Raw genomic sequence first — 15,410 nt, 5'->3', positions numbered from 1 at the left:
ACCGGCCACCGCTCCCACAGGGGGTCCGGCGACCCGCCCCCGGACCCCCGGCCACGCCCCCGTCCCGCGGACCCACTATTCGTCCGACTACCCACTAAATCGGGGGGACGTCTCGGGAACGCCCCCCGCCCGCCCCCGGCCACGCCCCCGTCCCGCGGACCCACTATTCGTCCAATAACCCACTATATTCACCAAACGTCTCGGGAACGCCCCCCGGCCACGCCCCCGTCCCACGGACCCACTATTCGTCCAATAACCCGCTATATTCGCGAAAACGTCCCGGGACCGCTCCCGGGCCACGCCCCCGTCCCACGGACCCACTATTCGTCCAATAACCCGCTTTTTTTTTTTTTTTTTTTTTTTCGGTCGGCCCGACGCGCAGCGATCGGACGCGGCCCCGCCGCCGATCCGTCGGGTGGGGATTCGGGCCGCGTTTTCGATGGACGTTTCGATCGGAGTTCCGGTCGTGACGAAAACCACTCGCCTGCGCTCGGCCGGGGCCCCCGAGTCCGTGGCACCGAGCGCCGTCCCATAATTCCACTGTCCACGAACCCACTATGTGTCCAATAACCCGCTATTTTCAAATGTACTAACCCCAGCCTCCATGCAATAAGCTGCAAATGGACAGAATCCCACCTGCAACCTATCCCACTGTCCAATAACCCACTATTTGTCCAATAACCCACTATTTTTCAAATGTACTAACCTCAGCCTCCATGCAATAAGCTGCAAATGGACAGAATCCCACTTGCAATCTATCCCACTGTCCAATAACCCACTATTTGTCCAATAACCCACTATTTTCAAATGTACTAACCCCAGCCTCCATGCAATAAGCTGCAACTGGACAGAATCCCACCTGCAACCTATCCCACTGTCCAATAACCCACTATTTGTCCAATAACCAACTGTCCAATAACCCACTATTTGTCCAATAACCCACTATTTTCAAATGTACTAACCTCAGCCTCCATGCAATAAGCTGCAAATGGACAGAATCCCACTTGCAATCTATCCCACTGTCCAATAACCCACTATTTGTCCAATAACCAACTGTCCAATAACCCACTATTTGTCCAATAACCCACTATTTTCAAATGTACTAACCCCAGCCTCCATGCAATAAGCTGCAAATGGACAGAATCCCACCTGCAACCTATCCCACTGTCCAATAACCCACTATTTGTCCAATAACCCACTATTTTCAAATGTACTAACCCCAGCCTCCATGCAATAAGCTGCAAATGGACAGAATCCCACTTGCAATCTATCCCACTGTCCAATAACCCACTATTTGTCCAATAACCAACTGTCCAAGAACCCACTATTTGTCCAATAACCCACTATTTTCAAATGTACTAACCCCAGCCTCCATGCAATAAGCTGCAAATGGACAGAATCCCACCTGCAACCTATCCCACTGTCCAATAACCCGTTATTTGTCCAATAACCCACTATTTTTCAAATGTACTAACCTCAGCCTCCATGCAATAAGCTGCAAATGGACAGAATCCCACTTGCAATCTATCCCACTGTCCAATAACCCACTATTTGTCCAATAACCAACTGTCCAATAACCCACTATTTGTCCAATAACCCACTATTTTCAAATGTACTAACCCCAGCCTCCATGCAATAAGCTGCAAATGGACAGAATCCCACCTGCAACCTATCCCACTGTCCAATAACCCACTATTTGTCCAATAACCCACTATTTTTCAAATGTACTAACCTCAGCCTCCATGCAATAAGCTGCAAATGGACAGAATCCCACCTGCAATCTATCCCACTGTCCAATAACCCACTATTTGTCCAATAACCCACTATTTTTCAAATGTACTAACCCCAGCCTCCATGCAATAAGCTGCAAATGGACAGAATCCCACTTGCAATCTATCCCACTGTCCAATAACCCACTATTTGTCCAATAACCAACTGTCCAAGAACCCACTATTTGTCCAATAACCCACTATTTTCAAATGTACTAACCCCAGCCTCCATGCAATAAGCTGCAAATGGACAGAATCCCACCTGCAACCTATCCCACTGTCCAATAACCCACTATTTGTCCAATAACCCACTATTTTTCAAATGTACTAACCTCAGCCTCCATGCAATAAGCTGCAAATGGACAGAATCCCACCTGCAATCTATCCCACTGTCCAATAACCCACTATTTGTCCAATAACCCACTATTTTTCAAATGTACTAACCCCAGCCTCCATGCAATAAGCTGCAAATGGACAGAATCCCACTTGCAATCTATCCCACTGTCCAATAACCCACTATTTGTCCAATAACCAACTGTCCAATAACCCACTATTTGTCCAATAACCCACTATTTTCAAATGTACTAACCCCAGCCTCCATGCAATAAGCTGCAAATGGACAGAATCCCACCTGCAACCTATCCCACTGTCCAATAACCCACTATTTGTCCAATAACCCACTATTTTCAAATGTACTAACCTCAGCCTCCATGCAATAAGCTGCAAATGGACAGAATCCCACCTGCAATCTATCCCACTGTCCAATAACCCACTATTTGTCCAATAACCAACTGTCCAAGAACCCACTTTTTGTCCAATAACCCACTATTTTCAAATGTACTAACCCCAGCCTCCATGCAATAAGCTGCAAATGGACATTATCCCACCTGCAATCTATCCCACTGTCCAATAACCCATTATTTGTCCAATAACCCACTATTTTTCAAATGTACTAACCTCAGCCTCCATGCAATAAGCTGCAAATGGACAGAATCCCACCTGCAATCTATCCCACTGTCCAATAACCCACTATTTGTCCAATAACCAACTGTCCAAGAACCCACTTTTTGTCCAATAACCCACTATTTTCAAATGTACTAACCCCAGCCTCCATGCAATAAGCTGCAAATGGACAGAATCCCACCTGCAACCTATCCCACTGTCCAATAACCCATTATTTGTCCAATAACCCACTATTTTTCAAATGTACTAACCTCAGCCTCCATGCAATAAGCTGCAAATGGACAGAATCCCACCTGCAATCTATCCCACTGTCCAATAACCCACTATTTGTCCAATAACCAACTGTCCAAGAACCCACTTTTTGTCCAATAACCCACTATTTTAGAAATATACTACCCGAAAACCCATTGAATAGATTGCCGGCGGGATTCTGTCCATTTGCAGCTTATTGCATGATGGTCCGGGTAAGTACATTTGAAAAATAGTGGGTTATTGGACAAATAGTGGGTATTTGGACAGTGGTTTTTAAGCTTAGCTTTCAAAATTTTTGGATAAAAACTACTTTCCTGCACTCAGCTGGGGCCCCTGAGTCTGTAGAACCAAGTGCCATCCCATAATTCCACTGTCCAAGAACCCACTATTTGTCCAATAACCCACTATTTTAGAAATATACTACCCGAAAACCCATGCAATAAATTGCCGGCGGGATTCTGTCCATTTGCAGCTTATTGCATGATGGTCCGGGTAAGTACATTTGAAAAATAGTGGGTTATTGGACAAATAGTGGGTATTTGGACAGTGGTTTTTAAGCTTAGCTTTCAAAATTTTTGGATAAAAACTACTTTCCTGCACTCAGCTGGGGCCCCTGAGTCTGTAGCACCAAGCACCATCCCATAATTCCACTGTCCAAGAACCCACTATGTGTCCAATAACCCACTATTTTTGAAATCTACTAACCCCTATTTTCATGCAAAAAGCTGCGAATGGACAGAATCCCGCCTGCCATCGATTGAATGGGGATTTGGTTATGGTATTTTTTTGACTTTTTTTTGACCATTTTTTTTCATGATAAAAACTATATTACTGCACTCAGGGGGGCCCCCTGAGTCCGCGGCACCAAGCGCCGCCCCCAAATTCCACCGTCCACGAACCCACTATTTTTATAATGGGACAAATGCTACGTGGGATCTCGATATCTCAGCTCTGGGAGGGTCTAGAGCCTCCATTTTTTCGCTCAGGTCCTTGTCCCATGACCCTCTATCCGAATCCCGAGTTTCGAGAAGATCGGAGAAAGTCAAAATTTTGAGCCAAAAAAAGCGACAGGGGTACCCCTGTCGGTTTTTTTGGTCCGAAAAAACAAGTTTCTCCGATCTTCTCGAAACTCGGGATTCGGATAGAGGGCCTTGGGACTTAGACCTGAGTGCAAAAATGGAGGCTCTAGACCCTTCCTGGGCTGAGATATCGAGATCCCACGTAGCATTTGTGCCATTATAAAAATAGTGGGTTCGTGGACGGTGGAATTTGGGGGCGGCGCTTGGTGCCGCGGACTCAGGGGGGCCCCCTGAGTGCAGTAATATAGTTTTTATCAAGAAAAAAAACGGTCAAAAAAAAGTCAAAAAAATACCATACTCAAATTCCCATTGAATTGATTGCAGGCGGGATTCCGTCCATTTGCAGCTTTTTGCATGAAGGTCGGGGGTAGTACATTTGAAAAATAGTGGGTTATTGGTCAAATAGTGTGTATTTGGACAGTGGTTTTTAAGCTTAGCTTTCAAGATATTTGGATAAAAACCATGTATCTGCACTCAGCTGGGGCCCCTGAGTCTGTAGAACCAAGTGCCATCCCATAATTCCACTGTCCAAGAACCCACTATTTGTCCAATAACCCACTATTTTTCAAATATACTAACCTCAGTCTCCATGCAATAAGCTGCAAATGGACAGAATCCCACTTGCTATCTATCCCACTGTCCAATAACCCACTATTTGTCCAATAACCAACTGTCCAATAACCCACTATTTGTCCAATAACCAACTGTCCAAGAACCCACTATTTGTCCAATAACCCACTATTTTAGAAATATACTACCCGAAAACCCATTGAATAGATTGCCGGCGGGATTCTGTCCATTTGCAGCTTATTGCATGATGGTCCGGGTAAGTACATTTGAAAAATAGTGGGTTATTGGACAAATAGTGGGTATTTGGACAGTGTTTTTTAGGCTTAGCTTTCAAAATTGTTGGATGAAAACTACTTTCCTGCACTCAGATGGGGCCCCTGAGTCTGTAGCACCAAGCACCATCCCATAATTCCACTGTCCACGAACCCACTATGTGTCCAATAACCCACTATTTTTGAAATCTACTAACCCCGATCTTCATGCAAAAAGCTGCGAATGGACAGAATCCCGCCTGCCATCGATTGAATGGGGATTTGGTTATGGTATTTTTTTGACTTTTTTTTGACCGTTTTTTTTCTTGATAAAAACTATATTACTGCACTCAGGGGGGCCCCCTGAGTCCGCGGCACCAAGCGCCGCCCCCAAATTCCACCGTCCACGAACCCACTATTTTTATAATGGGACAAATGCTACGTGGGATCTCGATATCTCAGCTCTGGGAGGGTCTAGAGCCTCCATTTTTTCGCTCAGGTCCTTGTCCCATGACCCTCTATCCGAATCCCGAGTTTCGAGAAGATCGGAGAAAGTCAAAATTTTGAGCCAAAAAAAGCGACAGGGGTACCCCTGTCGGTTTTTTTGGTCCGAAAAAACAAGTTTCTCCGATCTTCTCGAAACTCGGGATTCGGATAGAGGGCCTTGGGACAAGGACCTGAGTGAAAAAATGGAGGCTCTAGACCCTTCCTGGGCTGAGATATCGAGATCCCACGTAGCATTTGTGCCATTATAAAAATAGTGGGTTCGTGGACGGTGGAATTATGGGATGGCGCTTGGTGCCGCGGACTCAGGGGGCCGCCCTGAGTGCAGTAATATAGTTTTTATCAAGAAAAAAAACGGTCAAAAAAAAGTCAAAAAAATACCATACTCAAATTCCCATTGAATTGATTGCAGGCGGGATTCCGTCCATTTGCAGCTTTTTGCATGAAGGTCGGGGGTAGTACATTTGAAAAATAGTGGGTTATTGGTCAAATAGTGTGTATTTGGACAGTGGTTTTTAAGCTTAGCTTTCAAGATATTTGGATAAAAACCATGTATCTGCACTCAGCTGGGGCCCCTGAGTCTGTAGAACCAAGTGCCATCCCATAATTCCACTGTCCAAGAACCCACTATTTGTCCAATAACCCACTATTTTTCAAATATACTAACCTCAGTCTCCATGCAATAAGCTGCAAATGGACAGAATCCCACTTGCTATCTATCCCACTGTCCAATAACCCACTATTTGTCCAATAACCAACTGTCCAATAACCCACTATTTGTCCAATAACCAACTGTCCAAGAACCCACTATTTGTCCAATAACCCACTATTTTAGAAATATACTACCCGAAAACCCATTGAATAGATTGCCGGCGGGATTCTGTCCATTTGCAGCTTATTGCATGATGGTCCGGGTAAGTACATTTGAAAAATAGTGGGTTATTGGACAAATAGTGGGTATTTGGACAGTGGTTTTTAAGCTTAGCTTTCAAAATTTTTGGATGAAAACTACTTTCCTGCACTCAGCTGGGGCCCCTGAGTCTGTAGCACCAAGCACCATCCCATAATTCCACTGTCCACGAACCCACTATGTGTCCAATAACCCACTATTTTTGAAATCTACTAACCCCTATCTTCATGCAATAAGCTGCGAATGGACAGAATCCCGCCTGCCATCGATTGAATGGGGATTTGGTTATGGTATTTTTTTGACTTTTTTTTGACCGTTTTTTTTCATGATAAAAACTATATTACTGCACTCAGGGGGGCCCCCTGAGTCCGCGGCACCAAGCGCCGCCCCCAAATTCCACCGTCCACGAACCCACTATTTTTATAATGGGACAAATGCTACGTGGGATCTCGATATCTCAGCTCTGGGAGGGTCTAGAGCCTCCATTTTTTCGCTCAGGTCCTTGTCCCATGACCCTCTATCCGAATCCCGAGTTTCGAGAAGATCGGAGAAAGTCAAAATTTTGAGCCAAAAAAAGCGACAGGGGTACCCCTGTCGGTTTTTTTGGTCCGAAAAAACAAGTTTCTCCGATCTTCTCGAAACTCGGGATTCGGATAGAGGGCCTTGGGACAAGGACCTGAGTGCAAAAATGGAGGCTCTAGACCCTTCCTGGGCTGAGATATCGAGATCCCACGTAGCATTTGTGCCATTATAAAAATAGTGGGTTCGTGGACGGTGGAATTATGGGATGGCGCTTGGTGCCGCGGACTCAGGGGGCCGCCCTGAGTGCAGTAATATAGTTTTTATCAAGAAAAAAAACGGTCAAAAAAAAGTCAAAAAAATACCATACTCAAATTCCCATTGAATTGATTGCAGGCGGGATTCCGTCCATTTGCAGCTTTTTGCATGAAGGTCGGGGGTAGTACATTTGAAAAATAGTGGGTTATTGGTCAAATAGTGTGTATTTGGACAGTGGTTTTTAAGCTTAGCTTTCAAGATATTTGGATAAAAACCATGTATCTGCACTCAGCTGGGGCCCCTGAGTCTGTAGCACCAAGCACCATCCCATAATTCCACTGTCCCTGAACCCACTATGTGTCCAATAACCCACAATTTTTTAAATATACTACCCGAAAACCCATTCAAATGATTGCAGGCGGGATTGTGTCCATTTGCAGCTTATGTGTTGAAGGCCAGTGAGCATAAACCCTAAAGTTTGAACGGCTATAACTCTGGGACCAAGCCGCCCAGATGCACCAAACTCGGGTCAACTTGGGGTCTCTAGGGGCCCTCTCCAACGGGCCCTAGCCCGAGGCTCTAGCGCCCCCACAGGCCGAGATATGGGGCCCAACAGAAAAGGGGTCACTTCAGAAGGAAGGGTCCCAGAACCTCGGGACTCTGGGGTCTGAGAGGGCCCCTAGGGGCCACTCACCACCCCAAAGGACGAACCGCTGGGACTCGTCATTTCCGAGATATTGACCGTTTTGTCCAAAAGTTCCTTATGTATAACGGGGTGTATCTCGGGAACCAAACCGAGTTGGAGCTCAAAACTCCGGGTGTTGGGAGCCCCTATGGGTCCCATCAAGACCCCAAAGTTTCGAGGTTCTGGGCCCTTCCGTTTCCGAGATACGGGCACTTCCTGTCCAGTTTTGACCGGGTATATCTCGGGAACCAAACCGAGTTGGGGCTCAAAACTTCGGTTGTGGGGAGCCCCTAGGGGTCCCCTCAAGACCCTAAAGTTTCGAGGTCCTGGGCCCTTCCGTTTCCGAGATACGGGCACTTCCTGTCCAGATTTGACCGGATGTATCTCGGGAACCGTGCCGAGTTGGAACTCCAAACTCGGTGTGTGGGGAGGTACCAATGGGCCCTCCAATACCCCAAAGTTTGAAGCCCAAAGTCGGCGTGGTTCCGGAGTTATTCGCGTTCAAAGTCGGACCTGGTGAAGGCCTAGGGTCGTGACGTCATCACCTTGCGCCATTATGACACGTGGTCGACGGTTTTCGGCCAATATCTCCGCGAATACTGGACCAAATTTTATAAAACTTATACCATTCTTTTCAGCTCAAATAGACGCTTACAAAGAGCCCATTGGTGGGTGGATCCGTTGAGTTTTCGCTATTGTAAATGCACTTTTTAAGCTTTTCTGACCACATGTGTCCAAAAACCCACTATTGTCCAATAACCCACTATATCAAATACATTTGAAAGGGGCCCCGTCTTTTTCGGCCTTTCGACCCCCGAACGAGGTCCGAGGGCCCCCAGACTTTTCCGGCCTCGTCGGGGGCCCGCGGCGAGTCGGAAAACGGCGCCCCCTAGTCGATCGGCCGTCGCGACGTGGGTTATTGGACGGATAGCGGTTTTGCGGACGACGCCTTTTTTTCTGCCTTTCGACCCCCCCCGAACGAGGTCCGAGGTCCGAGGACCCCCAAACTTTTCCGGCCGCGCCGGGGGGCCACGGCGAGTCGGAAAACGGCGCCCCCTAGTCGATCGGGCGTCGCGACGTGGGTTATTGGACGGATCGGGGTTTTGCGGACGACGTCCCTTTTTCGGCCTTTCGACCCCCGAACGAGGTCCGAGGGCCCCCAAACTCTTCCGCCCGCACTGGGGGGCCGCGGCGAGTCGGAAAACGGCGCCCCCTAGTCGATGCGCCGTTGCGAAGAGGCGTCCGCGAAACCGCTGCGGCGAATACATTCATTTAATGGGCTAGTGGGATTTTGACAGAAAGGTCCGAGGGGCCCCAAATTTTGCACGCTGACCCTTGGGCCCCACCCGAGCGACATACTGACAGCAGGGGGCGCTAGAGCAAAGGCAACCCATTTGACCCCTTTAACCCTAATGAAAGCTCTTCAACTCTTGTACCCTAAGAGGCTTTTGAGTAAAAGTTGTTAAAAAGGGCTAACCCGCTACAGGAGGGTCCTAGGTTTTCACCCTTCGGGGCCGTGTGTCGGGGGCCCCTGGAGGGCCCGAATCTCAAATCTCGACGCGCCACGACCTTTCGACCCCGTACGGGGGCCGTCCCACGGACCACTTGTTTCGTAGCGGTTTTGCGGACGGGCGTCCCTTTTCCGGCCTTTCGACCGCCGAGCGAGGTCCGAGGGCCCCCAAACTTCTCCGCCCGCGCCGGGGGCCCGCGGCGAGTCGGAAAACGGCGCCCCCTAGTCGATCGGGCGTTGCGACGTGGGTTATTGGACAAATAGTGATTTCGCGGACGAGAGTCCCTTTTCCGGCCTTTCGAACCCTAAACGAGGTCCGAGGGCCCCCGAACTTTTCCGCCCGCGCCGGGGGGCCGCGGCGAGTCGGAAAACGGCGCCCCCTAGTCGATAGGCCGTTGCGAAGCGGCGTCCACGAAACCGCTGTGGCAAAATACATTCATTTAATGGGCGATTGGGATTTTTTTCCAAATGTCCCCGGGGCCCCAAATTCGGCACGCCGAACCCTTGGCCCTCCCAGAGCGACGTGCCGAAAGCAGGGGGCGCTAGAGCAGAGGCAAGGCGTCGCCAGCCGCTAACCCCGACCGTCACGCTAACCCTAACTCGCAGGCCCCTTTTTGGGCCTCTTGACCCCTGAACGAGGTCGTGGGGCCGCCAGGCTTTTCCGCCCGCTCCGGGGGGGCGTGGCGAGTCGGAAAACGGCGCCTCCTAGTCGATGGGGCGTCGCGACGTGGGTTATTGGACGAACGGCGGTGTTGCGGACGACGTCCCTTTTTCGGCCTTTCGACCCCCGAACGAGGTCCGAGGGCCCCCAAACTTTTCCGCCCGCACCAAAGGATCCCTCCGAGTCTTCATAAACTCGTTTCGTCGGAAAAAAATCGAACGACAAAGCTCAAACGCCAAAGCGTCCACGAACCCGCTGTTTTTAAAGGGCCAAACCGTAGGTGTGGCCTAATTACAAAGCCTGTTGCATGACTAATTTCACAAAACAGCTTGATTTTGCAATCACAATGGCCCAGAGAGTCAGAATATCACATTTAAAAAAGTTTTCACCAAGATATTCCCACAGACTGGCTTAAAAAAAATTTCCCGCCAAAACGCGTCTTCGAGGACGCTGGTTTTCTTGGCAATCAAACACTCAAACGACTCGGGAAAACGGCGCCACGCGTTCGGCCGAGCGCGCTTTGTACGGTAGAGGTGGTTTAATCGGCGGGGACCGCCGCCACAAACGACGGGAGGAGGAAACGCGACAACATCCCACTTCCAAACAATTTTTCCCGCCAAAATGTGGTTCCGCGGACGCTTTTTTTTTATGCTAATTAAACATAGAAACGGCCCCCGAGCGACATGCCGAGAGCACCGGGCCCTGGGGCCCGGGGAAATATTTTTTAGCCTCTGCGCAACATGTCACGCTCAAGGATGTTTCACTCTTACCCTGAAAGAGCCATTCAAGCCTTTAAATGAGTTGATGACGGGGGAGGGGCGATTTTTTCCAAAGGTCCTAGAGTTCCGAAATTCGGGGCCCCGAGTCAGGGGCCCCCGGGGAGTCGGAACGTGAAGTTTCGAGGTGCCGCGACCCTCCGTCTGCGTGCGGGGGCCACTTTTCAGTCACCATCCACAATGAATGGCCCGTTACAAACGGGGGCCTACGAAACGCTTAGAAAGCAGCCAGGGCCCTCAAACTCGGGGGCCCCGCTCGAGGTCCCTAGACGACGGAGCCCGCCGAATTTCGGGGTGCCGCGACGTTCCGTCTCCGTGTGGGGCCACTTTTCAGTCACCATCCACAATGAATGGCCCTTTACAAACGGGGGCCTACGAAACGCTTAGAAAGCAGCCAGGGCCCTCAAACTCGGGGGCCCCGCTCGAGGTCCCTAGACGACGGAGCCCGCCGAGTTTCGGGGTGCTGCGACGTTCCGTCTCCGTGTGGCGGCTCGTTTCGTCGGTTTGACCTTTTTGACCTTTGTCATTTTCAAAATGTGCATTTTTCACCCTTTTTCGACCTTTCGGCCCCTGAACGAGGTCCGAGGGCCCCCAAAATTTGGCCCCCGCGTCGGGGGCCCGTGGCGAGTCGGAAAACGTCGCGCCCGAGTCGATCGGCCGTCGCGAAGCGGCGTCCGCGAAGGCCCGTTTGGCAAAATACATTCATTTAATGGGCGAGCGGGATATTTTTCGAAACGTCCCAGGGGCCCGAAATTCGGCGTGCTGGCACCTCGGCCCCCCCCGACCGACATACCGAAAGCAGGGGGCGCTAGAGCAGAGGCACACTTTTCCGGGCCTGTGTGAAAAAATCCTCTCTCATGGCTTTTTCACTCTGAGACTGAAAATGCCATTTCAGGCATTTAGCGGGGGAGGGGCGATTTTTTCAAAGGGTCCTAGAGATCCGCGCTTCGGGGCCCCGGGTCAGGGGCCCCAGGAGAGTCGGAATCTGTAATCTCAAGATGCCACGCCCCTTCGTCCCCGTACGGGGGCCGTCCAAGGACCACTTGTTTCGCAGTGGTTTTGCGGACGCATGCCCTTTTCGGGGCCTTTCGACCGCCGAACGAGGTCCGAGGGCCCCCAAACTTTCCCGCCCGCGCCGGGGGGCCGTGGCGAGAAGGAAAACGGCGCCCCCTAGTCGATAGGCCCTTGCGAAGCGGCGTCCACGAAACCGCTGTGGCGAAATACATTCATTCAGTGGGCGAGTGGGATTTCTTTCAAAATGTCCCCGGGGCCCCAAATTCGGCACGCCCACCCCTTGGCCCTCCCCGACCGACATACCAAAAGCAGGGGGCGCTAGAGCAAAGTCAAATTTTTCTAAAGGCCCCAGAGATCCGCGCTCCGGGGCCCCGCGTCAGGGGCCCCTGGAGGGCCAGGATCTCAAATCTCAACGCGCCACGACCCTGCGTCCCCGTACGGGGGCCGTCCCAGGGACCACCTGTTTCGCAGCGGTTTTGCGGACGCGCGTCCCTTTTCGGGGCCTTTCGACCGGCGAACGAGGTCCGAGGGCCCCCAAACTTTTCCGCCGGCGCCGGGGGGCCGCGGCGAGAAGGAAAACGGCGCCCCCTAGTCGATAGGCCCTTGCTAAGCGGCGTCCACGAAACCGCTGTGGCGAATACATTCATTTAATGGGCGAGTGGGATTTTTACAGAAAGGCCCCAGGGGCCCCAAATTCGGCACGCCGACTCTCGGGCCCTCCCAGAGCGACACGCCCGAAGCGCCGGGCCCTCGGGCGGACGCGACGATTTAGCCTAGCCCCGGCCCAGAGGCGTGACCGTGAGAGCGAGCCGGGTCGGGGCCCCGTGACGGGGGTGGGCGGCCCCGCCGGGCGGCCCCCGAAGTGCCGGGGCGCGTGGGGGGGGCCTACGGCACTTTCGGGAAATATAGTGGGTTATTGGACAAATAGTGGGTCCGCGGGATGGGGGCGTGGCCCGGGAGTGGGGGCGTGGGCTCACGGCACTTTTGGTAAATATAGTGGGTTATTGGACAAATAGTGGGTCCGCGGGACGGGGGAGTGGCCGGGGGCGGGTCCCGGGGCGTCTGCCCGGTTTAGTGGGCGATCGGACAAATAGTGGGTCCGTGGGACGGGGGCGTGGCCGGGGGCGGGCCCCGACGCGTCGCCTCGGTTTGGTGGGCGATCGGACGATAGTGGGTCCGTGGGACGGGGGGCGTGGCCTGGGAGGGGGCGGGTTAGTATTCCGTGAAACTCCCACCCGCCCGGTGGACGGTTGGACGAATAGTGGGTCTGTGGGATGGGGGGGCGGGGGGGTTTCGACTCTCTAGCGCCAACTATAGGCGTCCGTTTCGGCCGAAATCCGTGGGTATTGGTAAAAAGGGGGTTAGTCGTAAAAGGCCCTCTCTCTACCAAGCTTATAGGGTAGTGGGCATCCCACGAACTCCTGCGATCCATCGGGGCCATTGTGGGTCCGTTGGCAGCTTTTTAACATGGGGTTTTTTCCACGAACCCACGGTTTGGACTAACTCTAGCTAGTCCATAACTTTGAAAAAGGTACGCTCCACCAGCGGGGAGTCCCCCCGCGGACGGCGGTCCCCGGACGAGCGCGCCGGCCCCCCGAAATTTTTGGGGGTCCGGCCGACGGCGCCCCCGGGCCTCGCCCGGCGCGGGGGGGCGCGCGGGCGGGCGGGCCCCCGGGCCTCGCCCGGCGCGGGGGGGCGCGCGGGCGGGCGGGCCGGGCCCCGAGCCCCCCGGGGGGCCGACGGGAGCGGCCCGAAGTCCGGGGGGCGCGGGGGCAGTTCCGCCTCGACCCCCACGGGGGAGCCGTCCACGGAACGTCCCGCGAACCCACTAAACGTCCGACCGGCCACCGCTCCCACAGGGGGTCCGGCGACCCGCCCCCGGACCCCCGGCCACGCCCCCGTCCCGCGGACCCACTATTCGTCCGACTACCCACTAAATCGGGGGGACGTCTCGGGAACGCCCCCCGCCCGCCCCCGGACACGCCCCCGTCCCGCGGACCCACTATTCGTCCAATAACCCACTATATTCGCCGAACGTCTCGGGAACGCCCCCCGGCCACGCCCCCGTCCCACGGACCCACTATTCGTCCAATAACCCACTATATTCGCGAAAACGTCCCGGGACCGCTCCCGGGCCACGCCCCCGTCCCACGGACCCACTATCCGTCCAATAACCCGCTTTTTTTTTTTTTTTTTTTTTCGGTCGGCCCGACGCGCAGCGATCGGACGCGGCCCCGCCGCCGACCCGTCGGGCGGGGATTCGGGCCGCGTTTTCGATGGACGTTTCGATCGGAGTTCCGGTCGTGACGAAAACCACTCGCCTGCGCTCGGCCGGGGCCCCCGAGTCCGTGGCACCGAGCGCCGTCCCATAATTCCACTGTCCACGAACCCACTATGTGTCCAATAACCCGCTATTTTCAAATGTACTAACCCCAGCCTCCATGCAATAAGCTGCAAATGGACAGAATCCCACCTGCAACCTATCCCACTGTCCAATAACCCACTATTTGTCCAATAACCCACTATTTTTCAAATGTACTAACCTCAGCCTCCATGCAATAAGCTGCAAATGGACAGAATCCCACTTGCAATCTATCCCACTGTCCAATAACCCACTATTTGTCCAATAACCAACTGTCCAATAACCCACTATTTGTCCAATAACCCACTATTTTCAAATGTACTAACCCCAGCCTCCATGCAATAAGCTACAAATGGACAGAATCCCACTTGCAATCTATCCCACTGTCCAATAACCCACTATTTGTCCAATAACCAACTGTCCAATAACCCACTATTTGTCCAATAACCCACTATTTTCAAATGTACTAACCTCAGCCTCCATGCAATAAGCTGCAAATGGACAGAATCCCACCTGCAACCTATCCCACTGTCCAATAACCCACTATTTGTCCAATAACCCACTATTTTTCAAATGTACTAACCTCAGCCTCCATGCAATAAGCTGCAAATGGACAGAATCCCACTTGCAATCTATCCCACTGTCCAATAACCCACTATTTGTCCAATAACCAACTGTCCAATAACCCACTATTTGTCCAATAACCCACTATTTTCAAATGTACTAACCTCAGCCTCCATGCAATAAGCTGCAAATGGACAGAATCCCACCTGCAACCTATCCCACTGTCCAATAACCCACTATTTGTCCAATAACCCACTATTTTTCAAATGTACTAACCTCAGCCTCCATGCAATAAGCTGCAAATGGACAGAATCCCACTTGCAATCTATCCCACTGTCCAATAACCCACTATTTGTCCAATAACCAACTGTCCAATAACCCACTATTTGTCCAATAACCCACTATTTTCAAATGTACTAACCCCAGCCTCCATGCAATAAGCTGCAAATGGACAGAATCCCACCTGCAATCTATCCCACTGTCCAATAACCCACTATTTGTCCAATAACCCACTATTTTTCAAATGTACTAACCTCAGCCTCCATGCAATAAGCTGCAAATGGACAGAATCCCACTTGCAATCTATCCCACTGTCCAATAACCCACTATTTGTCCAATAACCAACTGTCCAATAACCCACTATTTGTCCAATAACCCACTATTTTCAAATGTACTAACCCCAGCCTCCATGCAATAAGCTACAAATGGACAGAATCCCACTTGCAATCTATCCCACTGTCCAATAACCCACTATTTGTCCAAT

The sequence above is a fragment of the Pimephales promelas genome, chromosome 2 (genome assembly GCF_988280905.1).
Source record: "Pimephales promelas chromosome 2, fPimPro1.hap1.1, whole genome shotgun sequence".
In the NCBI taxonomy this organism is placed as follows: domain Eukaryota; kingdom Metazoa; phylum Chordata; class Actinopteri; order Cypriniformes; family Leuciscidae; genus Pimephales; species Pimephales promelas.
Note: the sequence above shows the minus strand (reverse complement) of the source record.